The sequence below is a fragment of the Pundamilia nyererei genome, unplaced genomic scaffold (assembly GCF_000239375.1).
Source record: "Pundamilia nyererei isolate P.nyererei 1_Seehausen unplaced genomic scaffold, PunNye1.0 scaffold00017, whole genome shotgun sequence".
In the NCBI taxonomy this organism is placed as follows: Eukaryota; Metazoa; Chordata; class Actinopteri; order Cichliformes; family Cichlidae; genus Pundamilia; species Pundamilia nyererei.
Window position 1 is genome coordinate 832,915 of NW_005187418.1, and position 8,921 is coordinate 841,835.

Genomic DNA, 8,921 nt, shown 5'->3' on the forward strand with positions numbered 1-8,921 from the left:
TACTCAAATTCATTTTCTGGGTAAAAAAGAATCAAAACTTTTACTGAATTTTAACCAGAAGGTGGCAGTGCACCCTTCTGCATAGCAATTTAACTCACACACACACACACACACACACACACACACACACACACACACACACACACACACACACACACAGGTGGGAGCTAAAGAAATAATTTATTTCAAAGATATTTAGATTTATGATACCCCTATTGTTTACTTTTGATAAGGGAGATATTAAAAATGTTCCTATTTCATAAATTATGTCTCTCAATCATTTTTAGCTCAACCCGATCAGCTCAGGCATCAAATCTCTCTCTCAAGGCTTCTGCAGAAACCTTAAATGTCTGTTAGCCAAAACAACACAGTATAGTGGCTCAGAAAAATGGAAAGTGTTAGCAAAACAAAGCTTAAAATGTTTTTAAAAAGAACAAAAAACCCATATCTATATTTCAAACAACTTTCCTTTTCACACCAATTTGCCAATTTTCCAGTGCTCTTTTACGTTTGGCTCTCCTCCCCATCAGTGAGGCTCGCCAGAACTTCGAAAAGCTGAGTGGACTGACTGGTGCCTCTTAGCTCACATAAATAAAAAAGTCCCACATGCAGGATGGGTGTCAGAATAATTTAACAAAAGATGAACTTCAGTGGCTACAGAAAGTCAAAGACTCATAGATAAATCTAAAGCACAGCAAGAGAAACAGGAGATTGAAGAGGCGATGTAAACAGCCAAGATAAACTGAAGACATGACTATACACTCATGTGCCACTTCATTAGGTACACCTTGCGAGGACTGAACCCTGTCTTTGCTTTTAAATCTTTGTAGCATTGATTCAACTACATGTTGGAAACATCCCTCAAAGATTTTGGACCATATTGTCATGATAGCAACCAGTGTTGGTCAAGTTACTTGAAAAAAAGTAATCAGTAACTAATTACTGATTACTTCCCCAAAAAAGTAATCCCGTTACTTTACTGATTACTTATTTTCAAAAGTAATTAATTACTTAGTTACTTAGTTACTCTTTAAAAACACGATTTACAACCTGAAGAGGTGATAAAGCGATAGATCTTTCAAAATAAATAAAGTCAAAGACTCAGCGGTCCTGTTGCTCTATTTTCACCTGTAAAGCAGGAGTGGGGAAGGCGGAGGTTTACCCTGGTGCAGGTGTGCCGCGGTCAGTGGAAGAATCCGCGAGTTTCTCTGTGAGTTTCCCATTACGTCGTAGCTACTCGGTGCTTGATCGGAAGTTTATTCGCTGTAAAAAGAAGTTTTCTTCCCACGCACAGCGGACACTAATGTTTTTGTCACTTTTTATGGAATCAAGCTCAAAGTAAGGTCAGTACTTCCACGCTTTAAACGCTGCACGCTCATACTCTCTCCCCACTCGATATATGATCCATTGTTGATCTGCACACAGCTGTTGCCACAAACATCGCACTTGCTTACGTCACTGTCATGAGACATTCTCGCAAAAAAATCACGGTTTTAGTAATGCAATAACGCAGCGTTCCTACGGGAAAGTAACGGTAATCTAATTACCATTTTTGCAATAGTAATCCCTTACTTTACTCGTTACTTGAAAAAAGTAATCGGATTACAGTAATGCGTTACTGCCCATCTCTGATAGCAACACACAGCTGCAGTTGTTGGTTGCACATCCATGATGGGAATTTTCTGTTCCATCACATCCAAAATGTGCTCTGTTGGATTGGTCAGTGTGGAGGCCAAAATCAAGATAATTTGAACATCACCGTGATGGATTCCACCATCAGAGGATGGTACACTCTGGCCATAAAGGAATGGACATGATCAGCTACAATACTTTAGTGTTAAATAAGGCTCAGATGTATGCCAAGAAGATATCCCCCACACCATTAAACAGTAGCTTTTGATCCATGCATTTATGTTGTTTATGCCAAATTCTGACCTATCATCCAAATGTTGGAGCACAATTCAAGAGTCACCAGAGCAAGCAACAATTATTCAGTCCTCTATTATCTGTTATTATTATTATTAGTGGTGCAACGGGTCAAAGAACTCACGGTTTGGATTGGATCACGGTTTTAAGTCATGGATCGGATCGATTTTTGGATCAGCAAAAAAAGAAAAAAGACAAGAAAAATGTAACTCGCCATTTATTTATTTACATATTTTTTGCCCATTAAAAAACATTCAACGTAAGACTCATATAAAAACTCATATAAAACAAATTAATGTGCAATATAGGGCAGTACAGAGCTTTGTATGTACCACTCTGCTGTGATATAATGCATGGCTCAACCATGTTCATCATATGTTTAAACCACTTGTTTTGCACAACGGAATACGTCCTCATGTCTGCAGCTATAGACCCCAATAGCTTTTGTAATAGCTTTAGCCCGGTCGGATTGGGCAGCAAAGGGCTGCTTAAATGCCGCAAACTCTGCTCCTCGACTTGGACCGCTTTTTTTTCTTTTTCAAATCTTTGGATCACCTGCGTGCCAAACTGTGGAGTGGGAGCGGTTCGGATCACGGATCAACTGTGATCCGTTGCACCACTAATCATCATCATCATCATTATTATTATTACTATTATTATTATTGTGAACCTGCGCTAATTGTACCTCCTGTGTCCTGTTTTTAGCTGCAGGAGTGGCACCCAGGTTTCATGTGTTTGATGTTTGATGTGTTAATAATCTCTGGCTCTCTTCCACAGCATGTCTTTGTCCTGTTGTCATCCACTCATGCCCAACTAATCCTGGCAGATGGCCGCCCCTTCCTGCCCTGATTCTGCTGGAGGTATCTTCCTGTTAAAAGGGAGTTTTTCCTTTCCACTGTTGCCAAAGGAAGTGCTCCTAGGGGGGTCATATCGTTGTTGGGGTTTTCTCTGTTTTCTTTGCATTATTGTAGGGTCTTTACCTCAACAATATAAACCCCCTTGAGACAATTGTTGTTGTAGTTTGGCACTATATAAATAAAACTGAACTGGTTCCAGAGATACTTATACAGATGAGTGGTTATTTAAGTTTACTTTAAACCTTACATTAGGCTCAAAGCAGTCTGGCCATTCTCCTCTGACCTCTGAGATCCACTTCCCCCAGAGAATTGCTGCTCACTGGATATTTTCTCTTTTTCAGACTAGTCCCTGTAAACTCCATAAAAATTAGTAGGTCAGCAGTTTTTGAAGTCACTTAAATCATCTTCCTTCCCCACCCCGATGATCAGTTTGAACATCAGCAGGTTGCCTTGAGCATGACTACATGCCTAAAAGCATTGAGTTGCTGCAATGTTATTGACTGATTAGATACTTGTGCTGACACATAGCTGAACCTAAGAAAGTAGCAGGAGAGCAAGTGAAAACTAGGAGGCAACAACAGAAAGTGACGCTCAAATGAAAATTAAACCTCAAAGCAAAACAGGAAATAACAAACAAAAAACAGAGGCAAGAAGAACAAGTGGTAGTGTACAGAAGAAACACAGTGTGGAACTGAGAGAGGAGCCTAAAACACAAGAAGCATAGTAAGAAAATCCAAATAGAAACCAAAGCTAAAAAAAAAAGAAGCTTAAAAACAGCAAGACAGTAAAGAAACCTCATTTAGTGATGTGTAATTAACACATTGCAAACCCATATCTATTGGACCACAGAAAGCTGATAATGGCCCCGGGGCCTTATGTTTGACACCCCTGACACTGAGCTGAACTTTCTTTTGTGGGGCACAATGGTATCACTGAACTTCCCCAGAAACTTTCATTAGGATTCTTTGGGGTGAACAGAAAGGGAGGGCCGACTTGATGTGTGGTTTTGGGTGCTGTAGGTGTGCAGAAGGAAACTGTGGTTTTCCTCTGAGATGACCTGGAAATTCATTAAAAGCTGTTAAAGAGAGGTTGTTCCTGTGTGTTTACGATTCCTATCATCATCTGCTGGAGCCAACAGATCATAGCTTTTGAGTATGAGGTTAAGGATTTTGAGTGGTTGATGGAGCTCATTAGTCCTTTTCAAGTCAGTGAATTTTCGCCTGACTGTTGATTTCTTAGTCAGATTAAGTTGCCATAAGGTCACATAACTATAAATCAGATTTTAACAATGTATTGCTTAATATTTTTCAGGACAAAAACAAAGAAAAAGTTTCAGTATTTGCTTTCTTCATGCTTGCAGGTCTCAGATAACTATGTGAACTTTGTGGTCAGAAGTATGTGGACAACTCCTGATTTTAGTGTGTGGTTTTGGGTGGTGCAGTAAATGGTTTCATTCTCAGTGTTAAAATGAATAAACATTTTAGTCAGGGTTAAAGGTTGTTCACACTACTGTGTACTCATAGGTTAGGGACTTGCAAAGCATGGCCTGCTTTATCATAGATCATAATAAAGTGAAGTGATTAAAACACATGTAGCTGCTATTAGCCTTTATTACCGTCTGTTAGCCTCTATTAGCTGCTGTTAGCTACTGTTAGCACATCTAACATTGTTGAACTTGGACACTTATCAAATAAGCTCTCATATGATGTGATGTTTTCAGAAGGAAAAAGTGTTTTTTAGAACAGTCAAGTCCAACATTAGCTGGCATAATGTTCCCTTATAACTAGCTGTTGTCTTCATTTAGATAGCTCATTGTTAGCTCTCCGGAGACGTGAGGGTGATATGTTTCATCTGCTATAAGTATGCATGACAATAAACATGTTTATGCATGCTTTCACGTGTTAGAGCCCTGAAATCAGCTCAGGAGATGATGATAATGCACAAAGGAGTTAGGAGGAGAAAGACATAGTAGACAAGAAATTGTGAAAACATCCATCCATCCATCCATCCATCCATCCATCCATCCATCCATCTTCATCCGCTTTATCCGGGGCTGGGTCGCGGGGGCAGCAGCCTAAGCAGAGAAGCCCAGACCTCCCTCTCCCCAGCCACCTCCTCCAGCTTATCCGGGGAACACCAAGACGTTCACAGGACAGCCGAGAGATATAATCTCTCCAGCATGTCCTGGGTCTGCCCCGGGGCCTCCTCCCAGTGGGACATGCCTGGAACACCAACCCCAGGAGGCGCCCAGGAGACATCCTTGTCAGATGCCCGAACCACCTCAGCTGGCTCCTTTCGATGTGGAGCAGCAGCGGCTCTACTCTTTAGGATGTTTCAATTAAAAGTAACTTATCAAGTGTGTAACATATGCGACCGGTCTCTTTTGTCAAGCAGACTGAGATCCCTCAGTTCAGCTCCAACATGAAACAAAGGCTTAAAATCCAGCTTGTGTGTGGGTGATGGAGCACAGAGCGACAATATGTAATATATGTAATTATTTTGGTTCCAGATTTTGTTTGATGTCGATTTATGTAAAAAAGGTTTTTGTCTTGCCGCCCCCCAAAATAGAATATTCCAGATATAACCAGAGGCAGGTGGAGTATAAAAGGAAGCCAGTTGCTGTCTGAGAAGTTGAGATTTTGAAGTCAATAAATGTCACAGTTTGGTTCTTGAATTTTATCTCCACTTCAGATCTCTTTGTTTAAACTTTGAAGCTGACTTTTACTTCCTCTTTTATTTTGGAATTCAGATCCTTGTGTGGTTTTCTGTATGTTCACTTCCCTCTTCTCTTATTTACCTGCTACTTATAGTGTCTGAGTTAATCTATTCCTTTTTATGTGTCCCTCTGTCTTTATAAAGTAGACCGTGTTTTCGTTTTTTTCCGGCTCTCAATGTTTCTGGATTGATCTAATATTCCTGTTTGAGATGGGGGGGAGGGGGGGGGGGTTCTGCCACACCTTTATGAACAATGAACATATCCTTTATGTTCTTCAAAGTTAGCAGTTTTAGCAGTGCCATATTGACTTGGTCCATCAGTATTTGAGTCCCCCCCCAGAAGTTGTTGCAAGACAAAGACATCAGTATTTCATAGTAGCAGAAGAATGTAATTGAATGTACAAAGTGTCCACTCATTAAGAAGGGCATCTAAACAGCTGCTTTAACCTTTTATAAGGTTCTAGAAACAGTAAATACAAAGTCATCAGGCTACAAATGTAAGGACAGGTGGTGCAACGGTTCCCTGGCAGACCACTGGTTAATTTTCGGCCGCTGAACTTTCTTTTGTTGGGCACAATGGTATCACTGAACTCACCATAAACTTTCGTTGGGATTTTCTTAGGTGAACAGAAAAGGGAGGGTTGGCTTGATGTGTGGTTTTGGGTGCTGTAGGTGTGCAGAAAGAAACTGTGGTTTTCCTCTGAGATGACCTGGATTAAATTTAAAAAATGTGCTAAAGAAAGGTTGTTCTTGTGTCTTTATGATTCCTAGGGCACGTAAACCACATCTTTAACCTTTTATAGGGTTCTATAAACAAGAAATACTAAATGCCCCAGCAACTCATCCTAGGTGTTATGAACCGAGTGGGTCTGGGTTTTTGTTTTCTTCTTCCCTTTTCCCTTCTCTCTCTCTTCTTCTCTGTCTCTCTCTGGGTCAGCCCTTCCTCACCCATTGATATATTGAATCATCAGGCTACAAGTAAGACTCTTAAGCCTCTTTTCCATTAGTACCTACTTGGACTCATCACGGTTCGCCATGGTTTTCAGGGTTTTCCATTAGGTCATAGTACCTGGTACCAGGTACGTTTTAGTACCTGCTTGTCCCGGGTGCCAAGCAGGTACTAAAACATACCTGCTTGGTACCTACTAAGTAGTAAAATGTGAAGTTGTCACACGGCATGCCACCGATTTGCTGGTCGAGCCAGTTGACGAGTCATGAAAGTGTCTCATTCACAAAAATTAAAACCACCATTTTTGAAACCCAACAATGGGGCAAATGGTTGCAAAACCCCACTGAGGTCCCCGAGACTGACGAAAAGCCACAGACCAAGCAGCAGGTATATTCTTGCCTCACTGTCCACCATTGTTGTAGCACTCATGTTGCATATTAATCACATCACACCCAGACCCGTTGCTATGATGGCAAACACGCACACTGGGTTTTAATGGAAAACCAGTCGATCTGAGTTGAGTCGTGTTGATCCACGGCAAGTCGATCCGAGTAGGTTCAAAAGGAAAAGGGGCTTTAGGTCGCCCCAGTTAGCAACCTGTCTGAAGACTTCACAATCAAAGATCACACATAGATTTACCTGCAGTTTGGGAACAACTCCACTCCACATCACCACCTGAACTTCCTAAACATCTGTGATCCACACTCAGCCTGCCTGCTCCCAGTTTCTTAAAAACACTTTGACACAATAAAGATCAATACAGTTCAACTTAAAACACGTTGTTGAGTCTGGTTTGTGGGTCCTTCCAGTTCCTGAGGAGGCCTCGATGAATCACCACCTTGTGATGGTGCAGGGGGGTGACATATGTTGACCAGCGCAATTTGGTGGAACGATATGGTCAGGTGCTTTGAGGAGTGGTTAGTGGCGGAAGTTGGAAGCCTTAGTGGTTTTAAAAAGTGTCTGTCTCTTTTTGGTCTGTGATAAATGACAAAACTTCTTGCAAAACTACACAAGTATCACGTAAATACTTTTTTGTTTGTTATTATTATTCTTAGGGTGACATTTTGGGGGAAAAATCTGTCTTTCTTCCAGTTACACTGAAAAAAACACAGACTCATATGTTATATATAGACACAAAAAAGATGTTATTTTAGGTAGTATAGTTTATTTGCATATACATTTTCCCTCTATATAGATTACACAGTCAAACTATGCAATTAAATATGTTGCATATTTGTCAGTTAGACAAAAATGAAACAAAATAGCAAACTCAGTGCTGTATCATGGTTTTTTAAACATCATGTTCATAACATCTCAGCCAAATTGTCTTTCAAGCGCTTATGCATAGCTGCTGATGTCTACCACGCAAAGTGAAAGTGTTACAATACTCGTAAAAACACAAGATGATTTAACAAAGCACATTTTAACCACATTTAAACGTATGACTTAAATCTTGTTAAAAAAAATACACACATCAGCCTCTGGAGTAAATTCTTGTGTACAACAAGTGCACGTCTAACTCCGAGCAACCAGATAAACCATGATGGGGATGAAGCTCACAGAAAGGAGAGTGAGGCCAATCACCACCTTCTGAGGGGCATCTTCAGTCATCGGATCATTCTCATTGGTGCAGTTCTGGAAAAATTTCAAATGGATGTCGATAAAGAAGTCTTGAATATCAGGGTTTGGGAAGAAACAGCTGGTAATATTAGCCAGAAATTCCACGCAGTGTGTTAGGTCACTGTAAGCTCTGCAATAGATGGAGAAAAGTTAATGATGGGGGTGAAACAACTCCTCTGATAATGAAGAATATTTGCTCAAATGTGTTAATGTACTTGTATTTGTTTTTTCATCAGTTAAAGTATGAAACTTGCAATGTTTGAAAGTGTCTTATTGATCCTGCAGTCACAATTTGACTTGAATGCAGCAAAAGTACGTAAAAAAGTAGAAACCTCAACAGAGTCAGATATAAAAACAAAAACAAAACAGCACATAAAATAAGGGTGTAGCCACTCCTACATGTGTGTATTTACGTCCTTAGTTTCCTTCTGTCCCTTGTTGCGATCTCCCTCTATGCTGTGTTTGTCTAGTTCTGGTGGTTCCCTAAAGTTTTAAATTTTTCTGTTGATTTAGTTCCTTTAAAGCTGACGATTTTCTTTCATCATCCAAAAACCTCCCATAACATTTAATCTCTTAGTTTTTATCACAAACATACACCAATAACTTTTAATTTGATACGCTTTTGTGTGGGGGTGGCGGCATATTTCATAAGAAATTATAAAAACATAGATTTTAAGATTATGAGATGAAACTGTTGAGCTGGACCCCCAGGCACTGAAACTGAGCAGCAAATCAACCTTGAGAAAAACTGTTGAGGTTAAACTGCTTCCTGTTTGAAATTAAACAGAGGAGAGAGTGGGCTGAAGGAAGAGACCACTGCTCATATTAACCCTTCGGCAGGAGAGGCACTCGTT